The sequence below is a fragment of the Lathyrus oleraceus genome, chromosome 5 (assembly GCF_024323335.1).
Source record: "Lathyrus oleraceus cultivar Zhongwan6 chromosome 5, CAAS_Psat_ZW6_1.0, whole genome shotgun sequence".
Classification (NCBI taxonomy): domain Eukaryota; kingdom Viridiplantae; phylum Streptophyta; class Magnoliopsida; order Fabales; family Fabaceae; genus Lathyrus; species Lathyrus oleraceus.
This window is the reverse complement of record NC_066583.1, coordinates 343560226-343584062: the sequence shown is the minus strand read 5'-3', so window position 1 is coordinate 343584062 and position 23837 is coordinate 343560226.

The following is a 23837-nucleotide window of genomic DNA, read 5'->3' as shown; positions in this document are numbered from 1 at the left end:
ACTCCAAAAGTGCATTTAGCAGGGTTTAAGCGCAGTCTGTATTTCCTCAATCTTACAAACAACTTCTTCAGATGAATAACATGCTCATCTTCTGTCTGAGACTTGGCAATCATGTCATCCACATAGACTTCAATCTCCTTATGTATCATATCATGGAAAAGAGTCACCATGGCCCTTTGATAGGTTGCCCCAGCATTTTTCAGGCCGAAAGGCATTACCTTATAACAGAAAGTGCCCCATGGTGTAATGAAAGTTGTTTTCTCCATATCTTCGGGAGACATTTTAATCTGATTATATCCTGAAAATCCGTCCATGAAGGAGAATACAGAGAACTGAGCTGTGTTATCTACCAATACATCAATATGAGGTAACGGAAAATCATCTTTGGGACTAGCTCTATTCAGGTCTCTGTAGTCTACACACATTCGAACTTTTCCATCTTTCTTCGGAACTGGCACAATATTAGCAATCCACTGCGGATAAGTTGCAACAGCTAGAAAACCTGCATCAAACTGCTTCTTGACCTCTTCTCTGATCTTGACAGCCATGTCTGGTCGAGTTCTTCTCAACTTCGGCTTGATGGGCGGGCATTCCGGCTTCAACGGCAGCTTGTGCACAACTATGTCGGTGTCGAGTCCTGGCATATCCTGATATGACCAGGCAAACACATCCACATATTCATGTAGTAGCTTGACTAGTTCCTCCTTCACATTTTTTTTCAAAGCAGTTCCGACCTTGACTTCCTTTCTATCCTCCTCAGTCCCCAGATTGATCACATCCACTGGTTCCTGATGAGGCTGAATCATCTTTTCCTCTTGTTTCAAAAGTCTGGTCAACTCTTCTGGAAGTTCGCAATCTTCCTTACCATCCTCTTCAGCTTGGTTAATCGGGAGGTCGAAGTCATAGGGAATTATAGCATTGTTGTGTTCAATGGATCCAGTTATTAATGATCTGCATGGAAATGATTTTTATTTTTAGAGGAAGATTTTGAAAAATGAAAGTGATGTGAAATAAAATTTCCATTTTTCTTTTGTTTATTTGTTTGTAAAAAAAATAATTAAAAAGATGAAAGACAGGGATCTCAAAAAATGTGCTTTGTATTGATGATAAGGCTTAAATATTAACACAAAATGGGCCCTACAAAGCTATCCATATGCCTTGGGCATGGCATTGGATGTTTTAGAAAACAGTAAATTACTTTGAACAAGAAACTATATCTGGAACATCTGTTGCCTTCCAGTTAGTGAGAGCGGCATCCGGAGGTTCACAAAACACCATCTTGGACAAATCTAGATCTTCATCTTCAAGAGCATTCACTTGATCATCACTTCGGAAACCAGCTTTGGAGAATATTTCCTGGATGCTAGGAACCTTCCCTTGATGTATCTTCTGATCTTTGAAAAGTTCAATAGACGGCTGATATCCTAATCCACACTTGTCTTTCTTCTCTGGTAGTTCAATCATTGTGCCCCAACTTCCAGGGCAACCAGCTTCAATTGCAGCTTTCACACTCTTCCACGAGGTCATGACCCCCTTGGGTTCTTCAACAAGTTTCGGCTTAGTCTGGACCACATTGACCACCTAAAGGGCTTGGAGAGGAGTTTCAACAATGTCTTCACCTACTTCAATGTATCTGAAAGAAGTCAAATGGCTGACGAAAATATCTTCCTCTCCGGATACTGATACCAGCTTACCAGAAGTAACAAACTTCAGCTTCTGGTGAAGTGTCGAGGTGACAGCTCCAGCAGCATGGATCCATGGTCTACCTAACAGACAGCTATAGGCAGGCCTAATATCCATTACCTGGAAGGTAATACGGAAAGTTTGAGGGCCAATAAGGATTGGGAGGTCAATCTCCCCAATAACTGTTCGCTTAGACCCATCAAAAGCTTTCACTATCAAAGCACTGGGTCTCATCTGCACCCCTTCAATATTCAATTGTGCCAGGGTAATCTTAGGTAATACGTTCAAGGATGAACCTGTATCCACAAGTACTCGAGCCAAAGTAACATCTGTACATTGAATGGAGATATGAAGCGCCATATTATGTTCTCTCCCATTAGGGGGTAAATCATCATCAGTGAACATCAAACAACTACTAGCATTGAGATTAGCAACCACATTATCAAACTGAATAACACTGATGTCTTCTGCCACATAAGCTTCGTTCAAGAACTTCAATAGAGCAGTCCTGTGAGCCTCAGAACTCATAAGTAGAGAAAGAATGGATATTTTTGAAGGAGTTTGGTTGAGCTGATCTACGACCTTGTAATCACTCTTCTTGATGATCTTCAAGAATTCTCTATCCTCTTCAGCAGTCACTGCTTTCTTAGATGAGCCTTCTCCTACTTCTGGAGGATTCACCTCTTTCCCCTTTGTTGGTTCAACTGTTGGTGCACTTTCTTTGTTTGGGATCACTTCAGGAGAGAAAACCCTTCCACTTCGAGTCACACCACTAGCTCCAGCAATGTTAGTCACGTCTGGCTCTTTCAAGATTACTGGTTTGTTACCCACATAAACTACAGGCTCATAGTTCCAAGGCACGGCTTTGGTACTGTCAAATGAGAATGGAGCAGGAACATGGATAACCATGGGCTCAATCTTCTTCACTGGCTCTAGGTCAACATTTCTCTGATAAGGGACCACAAAAGGCTTGGGAAGCCTCTCTTGATCAAATATAGGCACAATCACAGCAACATCATCATCAATCTTTGCTCTAGTGAACTGAATAACCCGCTGATCCATCAAACGTTGAAGACAAATTTTGAATTCACCACACTGATCAGGGTTGGATGAACACACCACACAATTATCATGTACTCCATTCATCAATTCTGCTTCCATCAATCTAGCATGGACCACTGTTAAAAGAGTCTTCAACTTGAACACATCCTTTATCAATCCATCATCAGTTGAACTTTCTATAGCATTGACACCTGAACTATCATGTTTAGGTAAAGGATTGTTCCCCACATTTGGAACATCAGCAAAAGACAATATTTTCTGATCTATCAACTCTTGGACCCGAAGCTTGAACACTTTGCAATTCTCTGTTGTATGACCCTCTGAATTAGCATGAAAGGCACATCTAGCATTCTCATCATACCAAGGCTTATGCGGCTTCGGCATTGGAGGTAATGCCCTTGGCACGACAGTCCCATTCTGAATCAGATACGGTAGCAATTGAGTGTAAGTCATTGGGATAGGAGTGGTATTCACATTATTGTACTGTTGATATGGCCTCTGTTGATTTGGTCGTTGCTGCTGAACTGGACGTGGTTAATTATTCTGTTGATTTCTCTGTTGATGTTGAGGTGGAGGAGCCTGGAATTGAGGTTGTGGAGCTTGATATTGAGGAACTGGAACTTGATAGTGAGGTACCGGAGCTGGAATAGAAACAGGAGAAATTGGACGGTAAGGCATGGTTGGATATTGAGCAGCCGCTACGTAAGGGTACTGATAATAAGGCACAGAAGCAGGAGCTTTGTATGGTGGTCTCCCCCTCTGAGAAGAAATGGCACTAGTCTCACCCTCCTTCCTCTTGAATCCGTTGAAAGGCTTCTTCAAGATTGGTTGACTGCTGGAACCTCCCTGGATTTTACCACTCTTCAGTCCTTCTTCTACTCTTTCTCCCACGATCACCATGTCAGAAAATCCTGTGGACACACTACTGATCAATCTTTCATAATATTGGCCCTGCAAGGTTCCCATGAAAATGTCAATCAATTCACGATCAACCAGCGGCGGGTGCACCCTTGCAGGCAATTCTCTCCAGCATTGTGCGTATTCTTTAAAAGATTCATTGTCTTTCTGGGCCATACTCTGAAGCTGAGTACGGTTTGGTGCCATGTCAGTATTATATTTGTATTGCTTTACGAATGCTTCAGCCAACTTATCCCAAGTGTGGATGTTGCTACATTCCAACTGCATGTACCAGTCCAAAGATGCCCCAGTTAGACTGTCCTGAAAGCAATGGATCATGAGCTTATCATCTCTGGCATAGGCAGCCATTTTTCTGCAATACATTTTCAAATGTATGTTAGGACATGTGAGTCCTTTGTATTTTTCAAATTCAGGCGCTTTGAATTTTGGAGGAATCACCACGTCTGGGACTAGACACATCTCCAAGGCACTTAAACGGGTTGAGTTATGTCCTTCCAAGATTCTTAGCTTTTCGGCCAGAGCACGACACATCAAGATAGCCTCAGAATCTTGGGCAGCAGTAGGGATGACCACTGGAGTAGCTCCATTGTAATTCTGCATTTCGAACTCGTCCTGGAGCTCCTCATCAGTGCGGGGAATGGCCACTTGATTGACTATCGGAGGTCCTTGCGCAGCGACTCCATCAGCTACTCCAGAAGTATGTGCAGGTGGAGGCACATGAGTTCTTTCAGGCGGTGGAACAAAACCTGGAGGAAGACCGTAGATAACGAGATTTGGAATAGGAACTGAAGGTCCTGACTGAAGAGCAACCCCTTGAACTAGAGCATCGTTCCTTGCAGCAGCGGCAACACGAGCCTCTTCTTCCCTTCTAGCCAGAGCTTGTATAGCCTCAAAGATCTGCTCGATCTTGCTTTTGACAGAGTCCATCTCCTCTCTGAATGCAGCTTGTTCTTCTCTAACTACATCCATGATTCTTCTTGTGTTGGAGCGAGTAGCGTATGCACGTTGAGGAATCAGCTTGAACTACGGAATACGAGGAAAAATGGAATGAGTTTTTGTTTTGAGAAATGAAATGCATGATGCATATGTTAATGCACGTGGATTTAAAAAATATATTTTATGCTTATGTTCAATTTTATTTTCAGGGAACCGTGTTAGATTCCTTGTAACTTAGCAAGCATTCAAAGAGATCACGGGGAATAAAACAAGAATGGAACCAAACTTTTTGTACAAAAGAAACTCAAAAATCCTTCATTCATTCAATTCAAAACAGAGTACAAGGGTTGAGTACAAAATATTCTTTCAAACATAAAGGAAAGTACAACATAAAAAGAAAAGGTCAAACTGCAGGCTTCTGTTTGTTGAGATCTTCCAACTCTCCTTTGAACCTTTTTATCATGTCTTCACAAAGATAAATAAATTCAGTCACTGAACGAGGGATGTTGTCATTATCTATGTCTTCCAAAGCACATCTCAGCATCAAAGGCACATTCGTAGCCATGCCATTACAGAAGTCTATCAAACTGGCAAACTTGTCTCGGTACTCATTTCTTTGTTCATGTAAAAACTGGATGGTTTCCTCGCAGGCTGCCAAACTAGCATTCACATTTTCCCTTGCGTTCATCCAATCTTCACCTTCTTGTAGCAAAGAGTCATGTCGGCCTCTCTAGTATCGTTCCCACTCATTAGCATTTTCAGCCTCCTGGCACTTTCCATTCCACATTTCAGGTGTAACTTGAGTAGCAGCCATAACACTCTCTTTACTGCGGCGTTCTCGTTCTTCCCTTTCTTTTGATTCAAAGAGTGAAACATTGAGGTTGGCTATCTCAGCCTCAAGCGTCTCTCTTATCTCCTTTTTTTGTTTTGTGGCGAGCTTCCACCATTTCTCTTTCTCACGACAATCCTTCTCAGCCTCTTTCAGTTGGCTTTTGACGGTATTCAAGCAGCTCTCAGCCTGATCTAACCCCTGTTTGACTCTTTTTCTCTTATATTCCTCCTTATCAGTCCTTTCCACATTTGCTTGATGTTGTGTTTTCTTCCGCCCAAGCTCCCACTTATGATTATCCCTTTCTTCAGTAATCCGGAGAAGGTTCAACCGTAGCTCTTCATTCTCTTTTTCCAAACTTTGGATGACAACTTTGAGCTCTTTAGCTTCCTCCATAGTGACGTGAGTAGGTTCTGGAGGATTTGTATGCATTGGAGGCTCATAAGGGTATGGTAGTTTGTCTTGAGAAGCTCTGGCTTGGACCCAACTTGTATATGGCCCTCTAGCTATACAATTCTTCTTTCCACGCTCCCTTTTTCCTTCTCTACGAACTTTAGTCCAGGCACGACCTATCCTCTTCACCAAATCAAAGTCCTTCGCTCCTTCTCCCAGCAAGAAACCTTCTAACAACTTGTCTTCTGGTTTATCATTCATAGGAAACCCAAGTTGCCGCATAGCAAGCTCAGGGTTGTAATTGATGCAACCTCGAGTTCCTATGAGTGGCACATTATGAAAGTTGCCACATTTGACGATTATGTCCACATCATCATAAATATGAGAGTACCAGGTGATGTCATTGGCAGTGAGAGACATGATTTTTTGAGACCACTTGAGGTTATCCTTGTTCTGAATAAAAGGCCCTTCACTTGGTAAGTGAGATAAGAACCATTTATACAGTAAAGGAGCGCAACACTGGATCATCCCCCCCTTCTTCTCATTTCTCCAATGAATGGAGTGATAAACATCTGCAAGCAAGGTGGGAATGGGATTCTTGAGCAAGAAAATGCGTATAGCAGTCATGTCCACGAAGTCATCAATGTTCGGGAACAAGACAATCCCATAGAGTATCAAGGCTAACACAACATTGAAAGCGACCCAATCTTCTTTACTTTTGAAATCTGAAGCTTTTCCCACTAAGAACTTCAAAGTGAAGCCTGAAGTGCCTCCTTTTGGTCCAAGATTAGCTTTCACTTCCGCTTTATCTAGATGTATAGATGAACCTATTTGTTGATGTGTAGGAAATTCCCCTAGACCGGTGTAAGGGACTTCATCCTTGATACTAATGTTTGCTATATGTGAGAACTCTTCTAGCGTTGGCGCCAACTGGAAGTCCTGGAATGTGAAACACCGTAAGGGAGGATCATAGAATTGTGCCAAAGTGAAAATGGCCCAAGCATCCACCTCGGTGTTCATGATAGTCAACAGGTCACCATACTCAACATAAAAGTTGTTCCTTCTGATTTTTTTCACATCTGAGACCAACCCTTTAATCAATCCTAGCTTTGGATTCCTGAACTTGAATGAATAAGTACTTTTTTGGTTGCTACCCATGTCTTCTGAATGCCTGCAATCAACAGAGTCTTTAGGTCCCTTGAAAATATGCACATGTCATATGTGTTATGATTATGAAATGTTTTATGTTTATGTATGTACAGTTGGGTAGGTGATCATTGGAACATTATGATTAATTACTTCATGGAGGAAAGGTTCCAGGAATAGGAAAACCAAACAGGTAGGCTCTAGGGTTTAAAAGGTTCCTAGAGTCAAAGACCCAATTCAAGAATATTATCGTCAGAACGACTAATCGTAAGACAATAATATCTTAAAAAGGATCTATTCTAGGTGAGGTCTTTGTATTAACCCAACGAGTCCTAAGTCTCGTAGGTCAATACTACACAACCATCGACTCCACGGTTCTAGACATGGTTCCCAGAGTCATGGATCACACCTGACAATATTATCGTCAGAACGACTACTCGTAAGACAACAATATCCTCAAAAATGATCTATTCTGAGTGAGGTCTTCGTATTAACCCAACGAGTCCTAAGTCTCATAGGTTAACACTACACAACCATCGGTCCTAAAAAGCCATAGGTTCAGGGTTCTACAAAAGGTCCTCAGAATCATAGATCGAGGTTGAAAGTATCACCGCCAAAACGACTAATCGTAAGACAGTAATACTTTCAAGGGATCTCATCTGAGTGGGGTTCTCGCATCAACCTAACGAGTCCGATGTCTCGCAGGTCAATACTACACAACCACCATCCTAACTTAAGTTTTTCTCATAGCTCGGGTATAAAGCCTTTCCTCACACAAATGCCAATAGTCCAGAAAGTTACAATGATACCATATATCAATAATACAGTAATTGGAAATACAGATAATAAAGGCATATATAGATAAAATAAATCAAAAGCAAACAAACAGATAAAAGCAAAAACTCAAACACAAAACAAACTAAATTAGGGTTGACTCGCTTAGGAGAACTTTCAGTCCCCAGCAGAGTCGCCAGCTGTCGCGGCGCGAAAAATACCCGAGCATGGGGAACGCTCGAAATATAAACAAAACAGAGTCACCACCGAACTTTATTTATTCCCAAAAAGGGAAAGGGGAAATATCGATAAAACCCACGAAAAGCAAAAAGAAATGGTCGTCGCAACCAAATCGGGTTCGGGAGTCGGTTATGCAAGGGGAAGGTATTAGCACCCCTCACATCCATCGTACTCGATGGGACCCATTTAGTTAGTTTTGTGTTAGAGTGTTAGCGTGATATCGTTTGTGATCTTCTACTTATCGGGTGAGGAAATAGAAAGAAAGAAAGGAAAGACTTAAGGTTTTTAATATTAATGTGCCTGACAAGATTTCGCAATCCTGCTCCTACGTATCTTCAGGTGCTATGAAGAACTCAAGGCATACGTAGTTCTACCGAAAGAGAACTACTGGGTGGATTGCTTTTAAAAAGAGTGATGCTTGGATCACATTTGAGCGATTAAACCTTTACTTGCTGCTCACTCTTGGAGGCTGAAGTCTTTGTTTGTTTCGCATCAAAATGGATGTTGCATACTCTTTTCTGAAAATGTTTCCGGAGTCGCACAAGGGCGGAAAACAAGTTTGATGAGTTTGAGTTGATTTTAAGCGGAAACAAGCATCTAAGCAGGGAGCTCTACTGCAGTACTCAGATGCTCGAAAAGGAAGAGGCCTAAGCCCAATCACTCTCTTTTCATCCAAAAGTTCGTTTATGAAAATGTGTGGCAAATTAGGTCAAAGTTCATTAACGGAAGACGATTAATCAGACAGAGAGCTCTACAGCAGTGTCCAAATAATCGGGAAAGAGAAGGTCGATACCCAATCAATCTTTTTCTTCTATAAGAGAAATGACCTAATTCTAGTAATTATTGTATGTTAATATGGAAGACGAATGTTTGGACATTGAGCTCTACAGCAGTATCCTAACATTCGAAACAGAGAAAGTCTAAACTTAATCAGTTTCTTCCATTTTTATTGTGAAAAGCTTTTAAAAACAGGGGGACGACTTGACGTTGGATCAAGTGTCAGAAGTTGACTTATGCAAATAATTTGGATGTGGCGGGGGTGCGCTCGACTTTACAATCAATTTGGATTTTGATTTGGAAAAAAAAAGACTCGACGTTGGATCGAGTGTTTGCTTTTGTTCTTTTCTAAAAGGGTTGATTTTAATCTTCTGTTAACAATCACATAGTACAGTAAAGTAAATGAAAGCGGTAAATTTATTACACATGTTTAGGAATGGGGGTACAGTTTGTCGAATGGGGATACAATATAATAATTAAATGATATAAGTTTTAAAAGACAGTTGAAAAAAAATAATAATAAATAAAAGAATCTCGTTGTAAGAAGGTCCAAGAGAAAGCCAAGGGACTCGAAGTAAAATTGGAAGTCAAACTAAAAAAAAAATTTAGCGCTGTGTTAAGAAACTATAAGGCGATTTATATAGGAATCACCCTTTCTGAAGTTGGTCAATAAACTCTATGCGTCCAAGCAATTTTCAGAAGCTAAATTGGATTTAAGTTCCAAAATCATTACGCAATAATAAACCAAACAACAAACTAGCATATTGTTATTATTATAGCAACATTGGAAAAAAAAATTTACATCAACTCAAAGTAATAGGAAAACAAGAAAGCTAACACAAAACACACATATGTTATCCACAGTGAATTTGCATTGCTACATAATCGAAATAGAACTAAAAATAAATTTTTATTTTAAAAACGTATTAAGACACTGTATATATATATATATGTATATGCATAAAACTCAATATAAACCCACAAATATATATTAATATAAAATTTAATAAACAAAAAGATATATGCATATAAAACTTTAAACGGAAGATAATATATATAATTTAAAAATTTAAAAGATATATATTTTTATAAAAAAACTTAAAGCACTATATTATATACGTATATCCCAAAACGAAAGTGTACTGGTATCACTTTAAAACAGAAATCATATATTATAAAACTAAAGTATATATTATATATGATATATATTATATAGTATATGAAACTAACAGAACACAGAAGTATATATATAACTGAAAATAAATAAAGTGTATATATCAAAATATATATATATATATATATATATATATATATATATATATATATATATATATATATATATATATATATATATATATATATATATAATTTAAACGGTAGATGAAGAGGAACAATGTTTATGCTACTCCTTTTTTATTTTCTCTTTTTTTTTATTGTTTTCTTTTATTTTTGAATCTAAGGAATTTATGTGAGGTTGAGGTTTTATGATACAATAAAAGAGTGGATCTTAGGATACAGTAAGAGAGTGAATAAATTTAGAAAGAAAACTCACCGAAAGAAGAGAGTAACGATCTTCTTTTTCTATTTGAAGCAAAACAACTCTTTGTCTCTTTGTTATATGTTCACGGATTCAATTCGGGAATGGAAAGCGAGGTCCTCTGAGCAGCCACCGTTTTTTTTTGTATATTTCATTCATAAGTTAACATATATAATGTGTTTTAGGGTTAACAATTTATTTAAAACCCAAAATGCCCTTGGATATTTTAAAAGACCAAAATGAATTAAACAAATTACAGTAAATAATATTTAAATATTTTAAGATAAAATAAAAGAAAATAAAAGTAAAATGAAAATATAACTAATTCTAAGTATCTTTTCTAAACATTTTAATGATAAAAAAAATAATAATAAAAAATTTAAAATAAAATAAAATAAATCGGGTGTAAAAATGTCTGAAAAGTTAAACTGAATGCACCAAAATGATCAGCGTGAAATAAACTTCTCGGAAACATACAATTTTTGATCAAATTTTAAAATAAAAATCGACCGGTTAAAAGGCTCAGGCGGATAAAAATGTGAATGAAAAAGTAGTCGAAAAAAAATAAAATGAGCACACCGGATTAAGCTACCCGAACCATAGATTAAGATAACTGGCGTCTACAAGCTTAATTTTGAAAATTTTCGCCCGCTAATCCGACAAACAGTTGAGAAATGGTTCGACTGGTCTGCCTGTAGATCCGAAAAATTATTTCGAGCAATATTTTAAGTGTTATGCGAAACAAAATACATGATGTGACAAGTATAAAAATGCAAGCGTTTTGTAGATATACTGATTTAGTAACTGAATAAATGTGAACAGACAATCAAACACAAATGAATTGCCGTTGGACTCTTTGTTTCTCATTCTCAAACACAAATACAAACAAAGACCCTATATATATATATGTTCAGACGATGACAACACTCTTGATTCTCACCTTCTGAACCTCTAAAACAAGATGTAACTGAATGAATGATGCACTGAGATCAAGACATCAAGTCTTTCGACTTCTTAATCAACGTATGACTGAATGAATATCATCAAGACCAGAAAAAATGTCATAGCTCCTGACTTTTCATATGAACCTTGATGAATGCTTTTAACTGATTAAATATGCAACAAAACAGATAGATTATGTTATGCTGATGCGAGTGAAAAACTCTCAGGGTAAAATTTAGGGTATGACACGTAGGATCCACAGAAATACCACCACTCGAAATCACATGTCCAAGAAAACTTACTTCACTCAACCAAAATTCACATTTAGAGAGTTTAGCAAACAACTTCCTCTCTTTCAACACCGATAACACAACCTTCAAATGCTCGGCATGATCCTCTTTACTCTTGGAATAAATCAATATATCATCGATGAACACAACAACAAACTTATCCAGATAATCATGAAAAATTCTATTCATATACTCCATAAATACACCAGGTGCATTAGTCACACCAAAAGGCATCACGGAGTACTCGTAGTGACCATACCTTGTCCGAAAAGCAGTCTTTTAAATATCCTTAGCCTTTACACGAATCTGATGATACCCAGACCTCAAATCAATTTTGCTAAACACACAAGCTCCAACCAGCTGATCCATCAGATCGTCAATCCTCGGAAGTGGATACTTGTTCTTAATCGTCACTTTATTCAGTTGTCTATAGTCAACACATAATCTCATAGAACCTTCTTTCTTCTTGACCAACCGAACAGGTGCACCCCACGGCGACACACTAGGACGAATAAACCTCTTCTCGAGCAAGTCTTCAAGTTGACTCTTCAACTCTTTCAACTCAGAAGCAGACATTCTATAGGGAGTCATCGATACAGGACTAGTTCCAGGAACTAAATCAATCGAAAACTCAACCTCACGTTCCGGCGGTAAATCACTTATATCTTCCGGAAATACCTCCGCAAACTCACAAACTATTGGCAATTCTTCAATCGTCCTCTTCTCACGAATATCCAAAGTTGCCAACAACATAAACAACTCGGCACCACCTTGCACTGATTCATCCACTTGCTTAGCAGACACAAACCAATCTTCCTTCGCACCAACCTCAGGAAAAATAACCGTCTTCTCAAAACAGGTTAATATACACCCGATTAACTTCTAACCAACTCCATCCTCGAATCCGACCTCTCTTCGGGTTCAGGAAATGCACAACATTCTCAAAACAGGTTAACTAGCCAACACTGCACTCTTGCATGCAACAACATAATGTCCAAGCTCGATACAATTGGAACATCCAAGATAAGCAGACACTTCTCCCCCACTTATTTCATTCCCAACCTGCCAATGGAAAATAAAACAAGCATCGACAGTGTTCTCACACACATGTCGCATACTAGAGAACAAACATAATTAAACAACCTGGCCGGACGGACCGACCTGCTCTGATACCACTAATGTAACACCCCTTTTTCTACCCCAAAATACTTAACATATAATCAAAGTAAATAAGCACGCATATAACCAAAAGGGCGTCACATCGACGTTTTCAGAAACTAAAAGCTTTCAAAAACCAACATTATTCATCATCAATATACAATACACCTGGTCATTTAAAATAACACATTTCAATTATCATGAATATTCAAGAATATGCGTTCGCAGCGGAAAATAATGAATACTCATGCATTTCATAAAATGATCCATGTCCCATACCATGATCATCTCTAAATAATCTCCTCGAGATAAAATAAAACGATATCCAGAATATTTGGCACTACGGCCTCTCAAACAGCAATTGCAAATAAGCGTGTTCACAAGTAATAACATAATACTTATCCAAATAGGATACGAGTTCAATACTACTAATCTGCCCCGTGTTACATGACCAGAGCATTGACTCATTACCTAGTCTTCAAACTAAAATACGGAAACTCTTCGGCTAATCACGAGTGAGCTACCGTCCACTTACTTCAGCAATACTACTCCGAAGTATCTGCACGATGCCATGTAAAGCATCATTCCAACAGAAGGGTGAGAATTCAAATCATTATGAAGAAGTATAATAAAGCACAATGATTAAATCAACAATTAAAGGAATTCATCACATTTCATATAACCATGTAAATAATACTAACCAATATTTATTTCACATGTTTCAAACATCCATCAAAACTCAAGGAGTATAATATTAAATTCCAATGCTATATTCCCAAATATACACATAACTATAATTATCACATAATCATGTGCTTTGCCAAGTTATGTATCCAAACATCATCAAATTCAATTACCATATCTCATACACGCATCACAATCACAATAATGCATACACTTAATTATCACATACTCTAATGTGACTAAATGCAAGACATGTGACTCTATGCATGTGGTACCGCAATGTGAACCCAACGTTTCACGGCTTTTCGATTCAATATCTAGAATCCAAGCCACGCTTCCGATCCGGACAAGATTAAAGCCACTACGTCTATTTCCAATTAAGGATCAACGTCTACTACGCCTATTTCCAATTAAGGATCAACGTAGGCTACGCCTATTTCCATTCAAGGATCAACGTCTACTACGCCTATTTCCAATTAAGGATCAACGTATGCTACCATGTGAACCCACAGTTTCACCGTTTCCACCATGAAGTCGACCATGCCATGAATGAATGTACAAATACCAACACATATGCAATTAAGATCATCTCTACCATCTTAACATTCCTCATATCACCATAATTCAACTCTATGAATTATCCACCAATGGTACATATACACATTCATAACAATATATCATTAACAAATATAGGCTAATTATCAACTACGCACACTAGATCTCATTGCAAATGAATACAACTTTTTAAAATCTCAATTTTTCATTTTTCAACAGTGGTAACCGGTTAACACTCGGTGGGTAACCGGTTAACATAAAACAGAGCAAGTAAGCGGTTAACGCTCGGTGGGTAACCGGTTAACATAAAACAGAATCAATTTCCTGCGCAGATTTTCAAGCAAGTAACCGGTTAACGCTCGGTGGGTAACCGGTTAATGTAAAACAGAATAGCAAGTAACCGGTTAACGCTCGGTGGGTAACCGGTTAACACAAACAGAATGCAGAATTTTCTGCGTTTTTCATCGTTGGATGACTTTCGGACCTCCGATTTCGATTCCGTAAAAAGTCAAACGTTCAGAAAATTATAACTCATACAATACTCTAAGTATATAACACAATCAAATCACCACAATCAAGAGTACTCATCAAAAGTTAACAATTTCAAACAACCATACAAAATTAGGGATTTTAACCTAAACATACTTCTACCCATTGACCCAATCATACTAACCCATAATAATAAGGATTCTCCCCCTTACCTCTTCAATTTTCTGGAAACCCTAGCTCCTCTCTTGTTCTTCCCCTCTTCTCCTTACTTTTCCTCTTCTCTTTCTCTATTGCCTTCAAATGATCAAATGAATCCTAATTCTCACTCTCCTCACCTCTTATATACTAGTATTCTATTTGCGCTTAAAGCATGATACCTCTAATTTAATTAATAGGCCCAATAAGACCTAATATTAGAATATCTCTAATTAGTTCAATTAAATTAAACTAACACAATATACACATCAAGTTAATTAATTCCATTATTCATTATATCTCATATCAACTAAATAATTAATTAGCACACCAAATTAATTAATATAATCGATTATTATACTACCTAACAACCAATTAATTAATTAACACTCCAAATAAATAAAATAAAATATAGTAATACTAACATAAGAAATAATTACTAAAACTGGGTTGTTACACATGGCCTTTCCACATGACTTCAAAAATGTTTGTACTCAATTTTGGACCAGAAGGAATGATTACATGGGCCTATCACACGCTCATGCATCCATGCAAGCAAATTACTATTTTTGAAATTTTGAATCAAGTGTGCAATTAGCAATGCTTTGGCTATAAATAGAGACCCTTGCCTTCAGAAACAAGGACCCTGCGCGCTACCTTTTAATCCCCAGCTCCAAACCCTCTCATTCAAAGTATTTTAACTTTAGAAATGTGATTACTACTTAAAAATTCAATACTGCACACATGTTTCTGGTTTACACACACGTATGAAAAATAAAGGATAACAATGTAAATGATTTTATACTACTATATTAAATAATTTAAAATAATACTTCAAATTGCTTTAAACAATTAAAAATAAAAAATATATATACCTTATTAAATAATTATTTAAAATTAATATTTTAAATATTTTTGACATAAAAATAAAATAGTTATAATACATAAATAATAAGTTTTTCATATTATTTTTTTACATTGTTATAGGAAATGAGGCACTAAAATATATTTTTGGAATATACAAATTTTAAATGGGTGTTTCATTATTTAATTAATTAAATTAATTTTTTATATATTTTTTAAATAAAAATATTATAATTTGTTTTTAAAATTATATACAGAACAAGTATATGTAATAAAAAATCATTTAAAAAGTAATAGTTTTTCTATCACCATTGACATAAAAATGAATAATTATAATGCATTAATTATTATTTTTTTCATTTTATTGTTTTCATGTTATTTTTTATTTTAATAAAGATAAATATATAATTTGTAACACTCTAAAAACCCGCGCGTACTTATTAAAGAATTTAATTAACAAAATACAATCACTTAGGATGTTTATACGACATCCAACTCTTCTGAATAATTAAAAAAATATACCAATTTAGAATCTCATAAAAGTTTTCATAACCAAATTAAAAGCACTGACTCATGAGTCTTCTCCAAGTGCTATCACACCAAGACATAAAATAAATACGAGAGTGTGCGTTGTCTCTTAGAAAATCTCAACATAAAATAAATAATTCGCTCCTCGATGTTTAGGCATGGCAACATAACCCGTACACGTGGGTACTCGCCCCAAAGTTGACGGGGAAAACCTGTTTTGACAGGGTTTGAGTTCGAGTTTGAGTTTTCTCCAATTATAAAATATGGGAACGGGTCGGGTACTGGGGACACTAGTATCCCCCCGACCCCGCCCCATTTATTTCACTATGTACATTATTATTTATTTTTGATAATTTAGAATATTAAATATGTGGTCAATGTTTTGCTATTTTAATTTGAATTTATTATTTAAAATATTTGAAACGTATGTATGAAATTTTTTTAGATTGTTTTATTTTAATATTTGTAATGTAATATATTTTGGAAAAAATAAATATTCCTATTAAAATAATTGATTTCACTAAATGAATGGTGACAGGCAGGGATACCCGAACCCAACCCGAATCCGTTTAGGACGGATTTGGGTTTTGATTCTCCATCCTCGTTTGGGTTTGGGGTGGGAAACGGGGATCATTTGGGGATCGACTTTGGGTTTGGGGGAGATAAAAATCGTCAAGAATAAACTAAAGGAAATAGCTCTAGGAGTTAACTTCCACTCATAATAGCATTTCTACTCTTGAGTATTTGCACGATGCCCGTATAAAGGAAACATTCAAACAGAAGGGGTGAGAATTCATCTTAATAATAACAACGTAGAATATAAAATAGAGTACAACATCTACACAATCATATATAATAACATATCACATTCTCACGCCCGAATTATCATCAGCATCATATACAATCACACCATCATCACACATAGTCATATTTCACGCCTATAATTCATTCATGTTATGTGACTCACGTCAACGAAAACAATTCATACGCATGTGGTACCAATTCAATATTTTCTTCTTCTCACGAACCTGATTGCCCCTTCGGAATCCCAAACTCCCCTTTCTGAGTTTTGGATAATTCTTTCATCCCCCTTCAGACATATGACTTATCTTCTTCAACATATCAAAAATGAATGTATGACATGGTAATAATGCAGTTAACACATCAATTATAATAATATTTAGTAATTCACAATCAATCACACAATTACAACCATGCATAATGTAATCCACCCTTTTGGACTACCACAAATATATAATAATGCAATTAGCACAACAATTATAATAATATTTAGTGATCCACAATTGATCATACAATTGCAACCATGTGTAATGTAATCCACCCTTATGGACTACCACCAATATATAATAATGCAATTAACACAACGATTATATTAATATTTAGTGATCCACAAGCGATCACACAATTGCAACCATGTGTAACGTAATCCACCATTCTAGACTACCACCAATATAATCAAACACATCATCCCAATCATTCGCAACACATCAAATAAGTTGTCAATACGAACCTCGTCCATATTCGTTACATCATACACTTCTTTCCACCTACTACCAACCTATGATAAAATTATTAAAAATATTTTATCCCTAAAACAAAGGTATAGCCCTCTATTTCAACTACCCAATGCTTTGAACTCCGTCCCAAAATGATTTACGAGTTAAAAGTTATTATCAAAATCGTGCACGAAGGCTTTACCAAAATAATGTTGTTTTATGAAATTTCCAACACGATTTTCATCTTCTCCAACCCCAAAAAAGGCCATGAAATCATCACCAAAAATATTTCACCCCTCAAAAAAATTTGTTTACCTCTATTTCAGATACCCAACGCGTCAAACACTGTCCCAAAATGATTTACGAGTTGAAAGTTATCATCAAAACTGTGCACAAAGACGTTACCAAAAAGTTGTTGTTTTTCTGAAATTTTCAGCATGATTTTCATCTTCTCCAACCCCAAAAATGTCCAAGAAATTATCACCAAAAATCTTTCACCTTTGGCACAAAGTTATAGTCCTCTATTTCAGCTACCCAACATTTTGAATCCCGTCCCAAAATGACTTACGAGTTATCTCTCACCTTCACATCATCTACTTGGATCACCTTAGACGGATCCGAAATGTACCTCCTCAACTGAGAGACATGAAACACATCATGAAGATTAGCAAGCGATGGTGGCAAATCAATCTGATAGGCCACTTCTCCTATTCTCTGCAAATTCTGGTAAGGAATGGCGAAACACGGAGTGAGCTTTTGAGACTTCAAATCTCGACCAACACTAGTTACCAGAGTAACCCTCAGAAACACATGATCTCGCTCTTGGAACTCAAGTTCTTTCCTTCGTCTATCATGATAACTCTTTTGGCGACTTTAAGAAGCTTTTATCTTCTTCTGAATCACTTTGATCTTCACTATGGTCTTTTTAGACAATCTCAGGTCCAATCACAACACCTTCTCTTGACTCATACCAACACAAAGGCGTCCCACACCTTCTACCATACATTGCCTCAAATGGTGCCATTCGAATACTCAAATGGAAATTGTTGTTGTATGTAAACTCAATCAAATTGTTGTTGTATGTAAACCCAAGCGTCTATCCCACACCCATTGCTCTTCATTTACAGACATTAAGCATTTTACATTTTTATTTTTCAAATCTGAAAGATTTATTTTATAAATGTTGTTCTTCCTCTTTCTATTGAAAAGGACCGTGCCATTTTTCTGATTAACAGCTTTGCACATTTTTTGATTGAAGATTATATCATAACAGTTATCACTTAATTGACTTATGGATAACAAGTTATGCATTAATCCCTCAATATAGAGGACATCATAAATAGAGGGAAGAGATCCATTACCAACCATTCCATATCCTTTGATTCTTCCTTTCTGATTTCCTCCGAAGTCTATGAAGCCAGTATCTTTAAGTTCCAGGTTTTGGAACATATGCTTTCTTCACGTCATGTGTCGCGAGCAACCAGAGTCTAGGTACCATGATTGGTGTTTTAACTCTGCTGCACAGGATATCTGCAACATACATTATTTTATCTTTTGGTACCCGAAATATCTTGGGTCCTTTAGGATTAGTTCTCCTAGAGTTCTGAAAACTTTGGGTTTTCTAGCATTATTAAACTTTTGTGTTTGTGCAGGTGTATAATCATAAGAAAAATGAGATTTTATTTGTTTTCTATAGAAGGTTTTAGATCATCTTCATCAGATTCATAACTAATTCCTCTTTTCTTATTATGACTAACACCATAGATCATAGAAGCCATTTTACTTCTTTCAAGTTCGTTGTTCAAAAATTTCTGAAAAGCTTTTTCATATTTGTATATGATAGTGTCAAAAGTAGGTGGAGCTTTAGAAAGAGTTCTTCAAGTTTTGAACATTTCTTTGTTGAAAATTCATTTTCTTTTTCAAGAATAAAATTATTTTCTTTAAGTTCAGAAACTTCTTTCTCAAGCTTATCACACTCTCCAACAGTCTCTTTATGAACCCGTTTAAGGTACTTGAATTTCTATTGAAGCTTCTAATACAAGCTCAAAGATTATGATAAATAGGCTTCCAGATCAGAACGAGAAAAGTCAGAGAATACCTCTTCAGAGTCAGACTCTCTTTCAGATGAACTTTCAGAGGTAGTGGCCATGAATGCTACATTTGCTTGCTCCTCTTCAGAGTCAGGTTCTGAAGCTTCAGGTTTATAGTCGTCCCCTGTTGCCATGAGTCCCTTCTTCTTTGCATTGAAAGAGCTCTTTCTGAAGCTTTCCTTTTTGGAGTTATCCTTCTTTAGCTTTGGACATTCATGTTTGTAGTGACCAAGCTCTTTGCATTCATAACACCTCACTTCCTTGTTGGGTCTGCCTCTGGAGGTTGAATCTGCCTCTGGAGGTTGAATCTGGACGTTCTCCCTTCTGTTTGGGCCTTCTGAAGTTGTTTTGTCTCTTTCTCTAGAGCTGTTTGATTCTTTTGGAAAAAAGAGATAATTCTTCTTCATCATCAGAATCTTCATTCTCGGAGTCATCGTCTTCTTCTTCAGCTTGAAAGGCTTTGTTCCTTCTAGCTTTCTTCTTTCTGATCTAGACTTTAGAGAAACATATTGGCTTTTCTTCTGAGGTTCATCTTGTTCTAGATCTATTTCATGACTTCTAAGAGAGCTTATAATTTCTTCAAGACTTATGTTGTTCAAATCCTTGGATAACTTCATAGCAGTAACCATAGGTCTCCATTTCTTAGGAAGACTTCTGATTATCTTCTTGACATGATCTACTGTAGTATATCTATTTTGAAGGCTTCATACTTCTGGGTTAAGGCCAGAGCCTTAGTCTCTTTAACTTGATTATTGGCTTCGTGAGTCATCTTCAAATAATCAAATATTTCTTTGGTTGTTTCCCTGTTGGTGATCTTCTCGTATTCATTGTAGGAAATTGCGTTTAATAAAATGGTTCTTACTTTATGGTGATTCTTGAAATCACACTTCTGATCATCACTCATTCTGCTTCTTGGAATAGAGATACCAGTTGCAAAAATGGGTGGTTCATAACCATTTGTGAAAATATCCCAGAGATCAGCGTCGTAGCCTAGGAAAAAACTTTCAATTATGTCCTTCTAGTAGTCAAATTTTTCTCCATCAAAAACTAGAGGTTTTGCATTGTAGTTATCTCTTTCATTTGTGTTAGCCATGAAGTTTTTCTCATCCTGGGTCTCTCTACACGGTTAAGTGTTTGATCCAAAAAAATCAATAATAGAGCCCAAGCTATGATACCAATTGAAGGTAGAGAAAAACAAGAAATGGGGGTTTGAATTGTTTTCACAGTAATTAAAAACTTTTTACAACACCACACACACAAAGATAAATGCTAACAACACAAGGAGTTTATCCTGGTTCGCTTGAAAATCAAAGCTACTCTAGTCCATCCCGCCAAGGTGATTTCTCCTTCAATAAGGACTTAATCCAATAATCTCAATAGATTACAAAAACGTCTAAGAGTTTAACAATCTCTTAGCCCTATCAAGTCTACAGACTTAAACAAGTCACTTAAGGAATATCAACAAATTTGAAGAATTATAATGATTTTTATCGTAACGCTTCTAGATAAGCAGTATGAAGACATGTTAAGAACAATCAGACAATGACCACACAATATGAGCAACAACTCTTGTGTGATTACTGAACATTACAATGAGAGATATGAATATGTTATAGATTGAGGGTTATAGATTGATGTGTTGTGTAGTTAAGTATTTTCATCATGTTGTGATGAGACCTTTATATAGTACTTTGGGATGATACTGTTGGAGGGAAATCATTGGAGATTTCTTGCCAACTATGGGAATTAAAGGTATTAACTTCCTTGTCTTTTCCATAGCAATCTTGGAATATAATCCATAATTTCCTTAAAGAGAATTGTATTGTACTTAGAATGCTTCTTGATTAAGTTTTCTGATCCGATGATGTCAGATAGAGTGTTGAGCGTGAATCAGAGTGACCGGAGTCAGAGTCTTTGAGAAGAGTCTTGCAGTCTTTAGGCATTCTCTTGAATAGTCTTCAGATAGATTCTCTTGAATAGTCTTTAGATTTTATCTTGAATAGTCTTCAGATGTTATCTTGAATAGTTTTCATATGTAGAGTTAACCAGTCTTCAGATGTAGAGTTAATCAGTCTTCAGATGTAGAGTCTTCAGATATCAGAGTTGAACTGCAACGTCAAATTCTGTATGTGATTGCTTCTTAGAAGTGTTCTTGTTCAGAGTTAGATTTGATTTCTTCATGCTGGTTCAACTTTTCTGGACTACATCAGATGCCAGATATTTTTTTCCTCGTTTCCTTAGATTCATTTACCTTAGAACCCTGCACACTTATAGAAATTTATTAGGGTACCAAATTGTTTCATTATTTGTTATCATCAAAACTTAGAGATATATATAAGAATCAAAATCTTATTCTAACAAACACGTCAAAATATTCAACACACCATTAGCTCATCTCTAGCCAAAACATCGCCTCCCCCCTCACAAGTAAGCGAACAACGAGAACATATATCCATATTCCCTCAAGGATCACACCACTTTGTTAACCGACACCATCCTCGAATCTGACCTCTCCTCAGGTTTCAGCAAAAAAATAATATTTTAAAAACAGTTGAACTAGCCAACACTGCACTCTGGCATGCAGCAACACGATTTCCAAGCTCTCTACAGTTGGAACATCCAAGAGAAACCGATGCTTCTCCCCCACTTGTTTCATTCCCAACCTACAAATAGAAACAAACCAAGCATCGATAATGATTTTACACACATGTCGCATACTCGGGAACAAACATAATTAAACAACCTGGCAGGACAAACCGACTTACTCCAATACCACTATCTAACACCCTAAAAACCCACGTGTAAACAAAATACAATCACATAAGGTGTCACTCACAATAATCATAGTCTACTCCGTAATACAGGTTAGAACAAAACATTTTACTACATACATTTGCATGTTTACGCAACATCCAACTCATCTGAATATCTTCACAGTGGAATCATAATAAAAAAATATATCAATTTAAAATCTCATAATAGTTTTCGTAACAAAACTAAAAGCACCGACTCGTGAGCATACACAAATTAGTGAATTAAATTATATAAATGACAGAAAAATAATTTTATTGCAGAGCAACAAAATTTTAATTAAACTCTATATTTTGGCAGTCCCCGACAACGGCGCCAAAAACTTGATCGGAAAAATAGCAAGTGTACTATTTTGCCTATTATAGTAATAACGGGGAAATTCCCCGAATGTCGATCTCAAGGACTGCACGTCAATATCGAGTTCAAATTATCATTCAATTAAACAAAAAGTATGAATTGGGTTTTTAGATTCAAAATTATAAAAATAAAGGCAAAGACAAATAAGAATGAAAATAAGAGTTTGCAAGGTAAGAGGAACAATGTCAGGGAAGGTGTATGATTTATCCCTGTAACAACTCTGAGTCACTATTACATCAATAAATATCAATTACTACCAGATCTCAAGGGTATTTTCTCCCAAGTCCTTGGTGAGAAAACCTTTAATCAATCTACCCTAATTTCTATGTCCATAGGAAATTGAGGTGAAGTTAAGTTTTATTATATCAAGAACACTCTGGTTTATACAGGATATTCCTAGTCCTAGATGATATCTACTGCAGAGTAACCTTATGAAAACCTTATCAATGGCGGTCCAACTTAATTGATAACCACAAAACAATCTTGATTAGTCCGAAAAAGAAAGCATTAAACACATCAAAAGGTTACCGTAAGAATAATATTATAAATGCAAAATTATACTCAAATTCATTATAATTCTAAATCAGGGACACCCCCTAACATTGGGGGGGTTTAGCTACTCATATTGTTCAAAACAAATACAAAATAAAAATTACACATTACAAGTATTTGGATGACTTTGGTCTTCAACCGTTTCCGCTCTCCAAACTCTTTGCTCTCTGTAATTTGATTGCTTGACAATATTGTGTTTTACCTCGTTCCAAGATGATCTTTTCTTTGGTAGAATGTTGTCTTATATAGTGAAAATTCCAAGCAACAGGTGGACATGTCCAAAAATCTCTCTAAAAGCCCGATGAAAAGGGAAAATTTTAGGCTTAAGCTAACACGACCTGTGTCAGCTGACACGGTCACCCGTGTCAGCTCACTGCTTCCTGTGACATGCCCATGGTGCTTAACACGGTTGAGGATAAGGCCTGACACGACCTGTTTCAGCTGACACGGCTGGCCGTGTCAGGCTACAGTTTCTTGCTTTCATTCTCCTCCCGCCTGACACGGCCCGTG